Genomic DNA, 10,980 nt, shown 5'->3' with positions numbered 1-10,980 from the left:
CTTCCTTAGGAAGACTTTTCTAGACGAAAAAGAGTCTTCATTAGGAAGACTTTTTAGACGAAAAAGAGTCTTCCTTAGGAAGATTTTTTCTAGAGGAAAAAGAGTCTTCCTTGGAAAGACTTTTTCTAGACGAAAAAGAGTCTTCCTTATAAGTACGTGACTTATTCTAGAAAAGGATTCCTTCTTTGGAACTCTATACTATCTTTCAGAAATACGATATTCTTTTATTGGAGTACAAGCTCAAGTTGACTAATTTAAATTTTCATTATTTTTGGGCTGTATCTGCTTAATTTAATATGAAAAGAAAACAAAAGCCACCACTTAATTGCACTCTAATATAGAATTTTTCATTATTAATTCGAATATGTTGAAATGTGTATATATGTGTGGTTTTAATATAAATGTGTTTATCTGCAACCAAAGTCTATATATATTCACATACTTATACACAAGGATACGTTCAACATACGCTCTACCATAGATATACATATTTGTATATTTTCTATACAAATATATCGTGATGAAATTTCGTATATATTCATACGATTAAATTTTATTTGTATTTGAAAAACTCATGCATTTCTCTGGAAAGCACAATGGGAAATTTTTGGAGAATTTTGTTTATCACATGAGCAATAGTTGGGTATTTAAGTCTGCTAACTGCGACTTAATTCTGCAGCTATCGCTCAGGTATTAAAGTGACTCATTTGCTCTATACTTCGTTTGATATTGTCTTTTGTAATAAAATATAAATTATAGGTTTGGTTTTTTTTTGCTAGCAGCCCATTGTACAGCTTTTCGTTCATTCATTGCATTTTTGAAATATCATTTTGCTGTTAATCTAGATACAGCGGGTGACATTTTTAATATTTTCTTGTGTGTTTATAGAGTCATGTGAAAAGAGCTTGGAAATATCTTTAAAATACTAAAAACACCTCTAGAAACAAAAGCTTGTATTCGAAAAAAAACAATTTAATATTTATTATTCTATTTCTTTAAAATATCATTTTAAATTGCAGCTGTCTTCCAAAAACAAAATACATTTATATGCATACATATTTGTTAGTTTTTTTTATTAATATGTATTATTCCATTTATATAGTTCATTGTTGGTAATCTTATATTTGCTCAAATTTAAAAAACATATATACATGTATACATATACATGTACATGTATGTATACATATATGTATTAAATATAAATATGCTACATATTTGACAGATTTTACTCCCATATAGCATTACTATGTTTCGGAGGAACTGGTACTAGTAATACATACATACCACTGTAGAAAAAAAGGAAAAAAATTGCATTCATAAAATCCGACTGGGCTTTATGTCTGTGTTTACGATTTGTTTAATTTTATTTATACATGCAGGCTTATTTACTTGCACATGTATGCACTTGCATTTCAAATTTATACATTTCATATTTATTTATATAGACTATAGCATTCTGATATTGTGAATTTATTAAAATAGTCTGTCATACAAATGATGGCCAAAACCCATCATATTTACATATACTCCACTTTAACCATATACAAATAATATTTTTTTGCAACTATGTTCTATGTTCTAAAATTATAGTGTTTTTGGGAAAATCTATCTCATATATAATAATCATATGCATACATGTATATTAGTGTGATGCAAAACCTAGAACTGAACCGGAATTGAACTAGAACTGATCTAGAACTCAACTAGAACTCAACTAGAACTGAGCTAGAACTGAACTAGAACTGAACTAGAACTGAACTAGAACTGAACTAGAACTGAACTAGAACTGAACTAGAACTGAACTAGAACTGAACTAGAACTGAACTAGAACTGAACTAGAACTGAACTAGAACTGAACTAGAACTGAACTAGAACTGAACTAGAACTGAACTAGAACTGAACTAGAACTGAACTAGAACTGAACTACTGAACTAGAACTGAACTAGAACTGAACTAGAACTGAACTAGAACTGAACTAGAACTGAACTAGAACTGAACTAGAACTGAAACTAGAACTGAACTAGAACTGAACTAGAAACTGAACTAGAACTGAACTAGAACTGAACTAGAACTGAACTAGAACTGAACTAGAACTGAACTAGAACTGAACTAGAACTGAACTAGAACTGAACTAGAACTGAACTAGAACTGAACTAGAACTGAACTAGAACTGAACTAGAACTGAACTAGAACTGAACTAGAACTGAACTAGAACTGAACTAGAACTGAACTAGAACTGAATGACTAGAACTGAACTAGAACTGAACTAGAACTGAACTAGAACTGAACTAGAACTGACTAGAACTGAACTAGAACTGAACTAGAACTGAACTAGAACTGAACTAGAACTGAACTAGAAGACTAGAACTAGAACTGAACTAGAACTGAACTAGAACTGAACTAGAACTGAACTAGAACTGAACTAGAACTGAACTAGAACTGAACTAGAACTGAACTAGAATTGAACTAGAACTGAACTAGAACTGAACTAGAACTGAACTAGAACAGAACTAGAACTGAACTAGAACTGAACTAGAACTGAACTAGAACTGAACTAGAACTGAACTAGAATTGAACTAGAACTGAACTAGAACTGAACTAGAACTGAACTAGAACTGAACTAGAACAGAACTAGAACTGAACTAGAACTGAACTAGAACTGAACTAGAACTGAACTAGAACTGAACTAGAACTGAACTAGAACTGAACTAGAACTAGAACTGAACTAGAACTGAACTAGAACTGAACTAGAACTGAACTAGAACTGAACTAGAACTGAACTAGAACTGAACTAGAACTGAACTAGAACTGAACTAGAACTGAACTAGAACTGAACTAGAACTGAACTAGAACTGAACTAGAACAGAACTGAACTAGAACTGAACTAGAACTGAACTAGAACTGAACTAGAACTGAACTAGAACTGAACTAGAACTGAACTAGAACTGAACTAGAACTGAACTAGAACTGAACTAGAACTGAACTAGGAACTGAACTAGAACTGAACTAGAACTGAACTAGCAACTGAACTAGAACTGAACTAGAACTGAACTAGAACTGAACTAGAACTGAACTAGAACTGAACTAGAACTGAACTAGGAACTGAACTAGAACTGAACTAGAACTGAACTAGAACTGAACTAGAACTGAACTAGAACTGAACTAGACTACTGAACTGAACTACTGACTAGAACTGAACTAGAACTGAACTAGAACTGAACTAGAACCTGACTAGAACTGAACTAGAAACTGAACTAACTAGAACTAGACTGAACTAGAACTGAACTAGAACTGAACTAGAACTGAACTAGAACTGAACTAGAACTGAACTAGAACCTGAACTAGAACTGAACTAGAACTGAACTAGAACTGAACTAGAACTGAACTAGAAACTGAACTAGAACTGAACTAGAACTGAACTAGAACTGAACTAAACTGAACTAGACTGAACTAGAACTGAACTAGAACTGAACTAGAACTGAACTAGAACTGAACTAGAACTGAACTGAACTGAACTAGAACTAGAACTGAACTAGAACTGAACTAGAACTGAACTAGAACTGAACTAGAACTTAACTATTAATTGTACCCTAATGTTCATATATAAACTTGTGATATGTCGCCAAAAATTTATTTGTTTCATTTAAATTATGGAGATTATGTTTATTATTTACATTTTCATTGCATACAGTTTTAAGAGAATATTATATATATTTTTTATGGTAGACTGTTAAATTTTGCAATAAAATATTTAATAGTCATAATGAAATTAAAAATGTTTGTATTATTAGTGTTGAGTTTAGAAACAATTAAAATTGAAATTAAATAAATAGTTGTATAACATAACAATCGAAATCTTTAAAAAAGTAGTTAAACAAGGGCATTTATTTATTTAAGTAACAATTTGTTATATAATTTATAGTAATATATGTTACTCTTATATTTCCAATACAAATCCTTACCTCCTTCTAAAAATTTTCCCACCATAAGTCAAGTGTTTTGGAACTCATATTGTCGACAAAAACTTCTTCGATTCTAGAATTTAATTTCTTAAACTTTACGTGAGTGCTGCCAATTAAAGAATATAAATACTCCTGAGTAAAATGTCATGTTATTATTTAACTAATAAATTATTTACTTAAAAAAAATCGGAAAAACTAATAAAAATAAAAAGTCTTCGAAACACAAACATACGATTTCTAAGGAATAAACTAAGAAAAAAAACAATTGAAAAAATGTTGGCTAACAAAACTTTAAACATTTCTTTTGCTTTACTTTTGGTTGCTGAAGAAAATTTCATGTGGTTTATAGATAAAACCAAATTCAATGGACATTTATTAGTTACAGAAAAACTTTTAAACTTTTTCTTCAAAATCTACTGAAAACACAATAAGACAATAAAATGTTTTAGTTTTTGTGTAAAAAGTTTAAACTTTTTTGTTTGGCTTGTAATAACTAAAGATTTTTGAGCAGTTGAAAATAAATATTAGGGGTATTCGCTAGAATAAAAATATCACAGATTTTTTTAATATATTTATATATTATCTGGTTAGTATGAAATCCTTAAAATCATTCTTGCTGTTTACAGTGATGCCCACGTTTATAAAATATATAAAAAAATAATAAATTGAAAAAAAAACTTGCAAAAACAAATGTTTAAGAATAATAATATATATGTTTGTATATAAACAAAATATTTATTTTATGCCAAACATGTTTACCATGTCATATGCAATTTGTTAAAATATGGTTACTGGACAAGAGTATTTTGTAGTTTTTGTTGTTTTAAGCAACAATAACAAGTTTCAAATAAAAATAAACATAAAATGGACAATTCAGTATTTTCTAGCCCTAAAAAATTAAAATAGATTTATTGTGACAACTGAACGTTGCTTTTATCAGTATTATTCAATTATAATAATTTTAAGCACTATGCAACTCAGTTCAGTTCTAGTTCAGTTCTAGTTCAGTTCTAGTTCAGTTCTAGTTCAGTTCTAGTTCAGTTCTAGTTCTAGTCAGTTCTAGTTCAGTTCTAGTTCAGTTCTAGTTCAGTTCTAGTTCAGTTCTAGTTCAGTTCTAGTTCAGTTCTAGTTCAGTTCTAGTTCAGTTCTAGTTCAGTTCTAGTTCAGTTCTAGTTCAGTTCTAGTTCAGTTCTAGTTCAGTTCTAGTTCAGTTCTAGTTCAGTTCTAGTTCAGTTCTAGTTCAGTTCTAGTTCAGTTCTAGTTCAGTTCTAGTTCAGTTCTAGTTCAGTTCTAGTTCAGTTCTAGTTCAGTTCTAGTTCAGTTCTAGTTCAGTTCTAGTTCAGTTCTAGTTCAGTTCTAGTTCAGTTCTAGTTCAGTTCTAGTTCAGTTCTAGTTCAGTTCTAGTTCAGTTCTTGTTCAGTTCTAGTTCAGTTCTAGTTCAGTTCTAGTTCAGTTCTAGTTCAGTTCTAGTTCAGTTCTAGTTCAGTTCTAGTTCAGTTCTAGTTCAGTTCTAGTTCAGTTCTAGTTCAGTTCTAGTTCAGTTCTAGTTCAGTCTAGTTCAGTTCTAGTTCAGTTCTAGTTCAGTTCTAGTTCAGTTCTAGTTCAGTTCTAGTTCAGTTCTAGTTCAGTTCTAGTTCAGTTCTAGTTCAGTTCTAGTTCAGTTCTAGTTCAGTTTCTAGTTCAGTTCTAGTTCAGTTCTAGTTCAGTTCTAGTTCAGTTCTAGTTCAGTTCTAGTCAGTTCTAGTTCAGTTCTAGTTCAGTTCTAGTTCAGTTCTAGTTCAGTTCTAGTTCAGTTCTAGTTCAGTTCTAGTTCAGTTCTAGTTTCAGTTCTAGTTCAGTTCTAGTTCAGTTCTAGTTCAGTTCTAGTTCAGTTCTAGTTCAGTTCTAGTTCAGTTCTAGTTCAGTTCTAGTTCAGTTCTAGTTCAGTTCTAGTTCAGTTCTAGTTCAGTTCTCGCTTACAGTTCTAGTTCAGTTCTAGTTCAGTTTCAGTTCAGTTCTAGTTCCGTTCTAGTTCAGTTCTAGTTCAGTTCTAGTTCAGTTCTAGTTCCAGTTCTAGTTTTCAGTTCTAGTTCAGTTCTAGTTCAGTTCTAGGTCAGTTCTAGTTCAGTTCTAAGTTTCAGTTCTAGTTCAGTTCTAGTTCAGTTCTAGTTCAGTTCTAGTTCAGTTTCTAGTTCAGTTCTAGTTCAGTTCTAGTTCAGTTCTAGTTCAGTCTAGTTCAGTTCTAGTTCAGTTCTAGTTCAGTTATAGTTCAGTTCTAGTTCAGTTCTAGTTCAGTTCTAGTTCAGTTCTAGTTCAGTTCTAGTTCAGTTCTAGTTCAGTTCTAGTTCAGTTCTAGTTCATTTCTAGTTCAGTTCTAGTTCAGTTCTAGTTCAGTTCTAGTTCAGTTCTAGTTCAGTTCTAGTTCAGTTCTAGTTCAGTTCTAGTTCAGTTCTAGTTCATTTTCTAGTTCAGTTCTAGTCAGTTCTAGTTCAGTTCTAGTCAGTTCTTAGTTCAGTTCTAGTTCAGTTCTAGTTTCAGTTCTAGTTCAGTTCTAGTTCAGTTCTAGTTCAGTTCTAGTTCAGTTCTAGTTCAGTTCTAGTTCAGTTCTAGTTCAGTTCTAGTTCAGTTCTAGTTCAGTTCTAGTTCAGTTCTAGTTCAGTTCTAGTTCAGTTCTAGTTCAGTTCTAGTTCAGTTCTAGTTCAGTTCTAGTTCAGTTCTAGTTCAGTTCTAGTTCAGTTCTAGTTCAGTTCTAGTTCAGTTCTAGTTCAGTTCTAGTTCAGTTCAAGTTAGTTCTAGTTCAGTTCTAGTTCAGTTCTAGTTCAGTTCTAGTTCAGTTCTAGTTCAGTTCTAGTTCAGTTCTAGTTCAGTTCTAGTTCAGTTCTAGTTCAGTTCTAGTTCAGTTCGTTCAGTTCTCGTTCAGTTCTAGTTCAGTTCTAGTTCAGCTAGTTCAGTTCTAGTTCAGTTCTAGTTCAGTTCTAGTTCAGTTCTAGTTCAGTTCTAGTTCAGTTCTAGTTCAGTTCTAGTTCAGTTCTAGTTCAGTTCTAGTTCAGTTCTAGTTCAGTTCTAGTTCAGTTCTAGTTCAGTTCTAGTTCAGTTCTAGTTCAGTTCTAGTTCAGTTCTAGTTCAGTTCTAGTTCAGTTCTAGTTCAGTTCTAGTTCAGTTCTAGTCAGTCTCTTAGTTCAGTTCTAGTTCAGTCTAGTTCAGTCTTTCTAGTTCAGTTTAGTTAGTTCTAGTCTAGTTCTTTTCTAGTTCAGTTCTTTCTAGTTCAGTTCTTTCTACTTCAGTTCTAGTTCAGTTCTAGTTCAGTTCTAGTTCAGTTCTAGTTCATTTTCTAGTTCATTTCTAGTTCAGTTCTAGTTCAGTCTAGTTCAGTTCTAGTTCAGTTCTAGTTCAGTTCTAGTTCAGTTCTAGTTCAGTTCTAGTTCTAGTCAGTTCTAGTCGTTCTAGTTCAGTTCAGTCAGTTCTAGTTCAGTTCTAGTTCAGTTCTAGTTCAGTTCTAGTTCAGTTCTAGTTCAGTTCTAGTTCAGTTCTAGTTCAGTTCTAGTTCAGTTCTAGTTCAGTTCTAGTTCAGTTCTAGTTCAGTTCAATTCTGGGCTATGATCTAAACCATAGTGTAGTGGATATAGAGGGTGTAACTACACATTTAAAATATTTAAATTCAACCACAATGACAAAACTTTAACATTTATACATGTAGTACGTATTTATTTAAAAATTTTTTTTTTTTAACAAAACTTAGTATTTAATAAAATTTAATAAGAAATATGGAAGTATTTTTAAAACGAAGCTGATTTCATTCAATAATATGTACTAAAAACAAAATTATTAAGTAAGAGAACAGAAAATAAAAGGGTAATTTTTTGGAACATTTTCTTTACTATTTGTTTTATGAGGCATATAGGAAATGTTAAAAATATATAATGGTGGTGTGTGATGCAAGAAGGATAACAAACCATTTTGTGGGCATTACTGTCGTTTCGGTATTAAAACAAGTTGCTGCAGTTGTTTTTATTTAGTATTTTTAGCTTTACAATGGATATGTTGCACGTTTAGTTTTCTTTATATTTTTTAATGTTTGTTGCTGATGGTGGACAAGTACGTTATTTATGTTGTGCTTGACAATGTGGTACGTGTATCATTTAAATGTGTTTACAATAAGGTTGCCAATGATGTACTAAGGAAGTTTCAACCTTAACTAGAAACATCAGAAGAACATGTGACTTGATCCACGAATACAAATTTATCCTTTAGTTCTGAAGAAATTTCTCTCAGTTGGATAATTACTTGTTAAGCAGAATTACAAATACATATGCATATTAATATTTAAAATAATGTACTAAGTTTGCAGCCAAATTATGCTTCCTTCCCTGGAAACTAATTACTAATAATTTGATGATGTAGTTTAAATCAATTTAAGGTTGGCAACACTTATAGCTCGAAACACATACATATGTATATACTATAGAAATGGCTTGAAAAGACTAAACATTTGATTTGCTTCTATTTTTTACAATTTATATTCATGAGTTGCAAGCAACAAAATTAAAAAAATATATATATAAACTTTAAACAAAAAATAATAGTAAAAAATGCTGCTCGTATAAACAAATACTTTCAAACTGTTTTTATTTGCTTGTTATTCACGTACTGTGTATATCCTTGTTTTATTTACATTTTTTATTATTATTTTTTTATATATCGTTTTTTGTGTGGTACTTTGTGGTGTAGTGCATAAATATAAACAAAACTTAAGTAAATCAAATAAAAAACTATTATAGGTGGACTAAAACGACTGGAAAATTACTACTAAACCATAACCTATGGACTATTTTATATTTAAAACTATCGACTGTTCTATAATCAAGACTATAGACTGTTCTATAGTCCAGACTACAGACTATTCTATAGACCAGACTATATACTGTTCTATAGTCCAGACTATAGACTAAAGCTCAGACTATAGTTGAAACGGAAAGTCGACTTTTCGTCTTTTTGCATTTAGTTAAAAGTCGATTTTTCGACTTTTTTCATTTAATTAAAAGTCGACTTTTGGACTTTTCGACTTTTCGACTTTTAGTATTTTATGAATAGTCGACTTTCCGACTTTCTACGACTTTTTCTGACTTTTCGATTTTTTCCGACTTTTTTCGATTTTTTCCGACTTTTTTCGAGTTTTTCCGACTATTTAGAGTTTTTGACTTTTTCCACTTTTATAAAATTTTCGACTATATTTGACTTTTTTCTACTATTTTCGAGTTTTCGACATTTTCCGACTTTTTTCGACCTTTCGACTTTTTTTCGACATTTTGACTTTTTTCGAATTTTATTTACAAAGTCGACTTTTCGACTTTTTTCACAGACGATAGTCGAGTTATCGACTTTTTTGGAACAAAATAGTCGACTTCGACTTTTCCACTTTTTTCGACAAAAAGTCGATTGTTCGATTATTCGAAAGTTGATTTATAGAACCCTACTATAGACTGTTCTATAGTCCAGACTATAATCTGTTCTATAGTCCAAACTATAGACTGTTCTATAGTCCAAACTATAGACTGTTCTATAGTCCAAACTATAGACTGTTCTATAGTCCAAACTATAGCCTGTTCTATAGTCCAGACTATAGACTGTTCTATTGTCCAGACTATAGACTGTTCTATGGTCCAGATTATAAACTTTTCTATAGTCTGTTCCATAGTCCAAACTATAGACTGTTCCATAGTCCAGATTATAGACTTTTCTATAGTCCAGGCTATAGACTGTTCTATAGCCCAGGCAATAGACAGTTCTATAGTCCAGACTATAGACTTTTCTATAGTCCAGGCTATAGACAGTTTTATAGTCCAGGCTATAGACAAGTCTATAGTCCAACTATAGACAGTTCTATAGTCCAGACTATAGACTATTCTATAGTCCAGACTATAGACTATTCTATAGTAAAGACTATAGACTATTCTATAGTAAAGACTATAGACTATTCTATAGTGAAGACTATAGACTATTCTATAGTCCAGACTATAGACAATTCTATAGTCGAGACTATAGACAATTCTATAGTCCAGACTATAACCTGTTCCATAGCCTAGACTATAACCTGTTCCATTGTCCAGACTATAGACTGATCTATAGTCTATAGACTATTCTATAGTTAAGACTTTAGCTTATTCTATAGTCCAGACTATAGGCTATTCTATAGTTAAGACTATAGTCTATTCTATATTCCAGACTATAGACTATTGTATAGTCCAGACTATAGACTGTTTTATAGTACAGACTATAGACTATTCTATAGTCCGACTATAGACTGTTCTATAGTCTAGACTATAGACTGTTCTATAGTCCAGACTATAGACTGTTCTATAGTCCAGGCTATAGACAGTTCTATAGTCCAGGCTATAGACAGTTCTATAGTCCAGGCTATAGACAGTTCTATAGTCCAGACTATAGACAGTTCTATAGTCCAGACTATAGACAGTTCTATAGTCCAGACTATAGACTATTCTATAGTCCAGACTTTAGACTATTCTGTAGTCCAGACTATAGACTATTCTATATTCCATACTATATAAACTATTATATAGTCCAGACTATAGACTATTCTATAGTCCAGACTATAGACTATTCTATAGACAAAACTATAGGCTATCCTATATTCCAGACTATAGAATATTGTATAGTCCAGACTATAGACTATTCTATAGTCTAGTCTAGTTGTATATAATCTTAAGTCTGGAATTGTTTATATTTACTGTAGCGTATTTTAGTTAAAATAAAATGTATTCAAACACATACATGCATGACACTTTGACTAGTTTTTAATGCACCATACGAACAAATACAAATAACAGTCGCAATGAATAGATTTTAAAAGTTTATGTCCTGCTAACACTCTGTCCTCCTCTTCCCTATAACTATCTCTCTCTATCTCTTTTCTCTTAAATTGTTTACCATGTTGTTTATTGTAAAAATCAAACGCCATATTTTATTGTTTAGTAAAATATTAGACTACGTGTTGCAGATTTTATATTTTACAGGACATTTT

The sequence above is a fragment of the Lucilia sericata genome, unplaced genomic scaffold (assembly GCF_015586225.1).
Source record: "Lucilia sericata isolate MDLA Ls3-8-SP2 unplaced genomic scaffold, ASM1558622v1 Contig002303F_arrow, whole genome shotgun sequence".
NCBI classification, from domain to species: Eukaryota; Metazoa; Arthropoda; class Insecta; order Diptera; family Calliphoridae; genus Lucilia; species Lucilia sericata.
Note: the sequence above shows the minus strand (reverse complement) of the source record.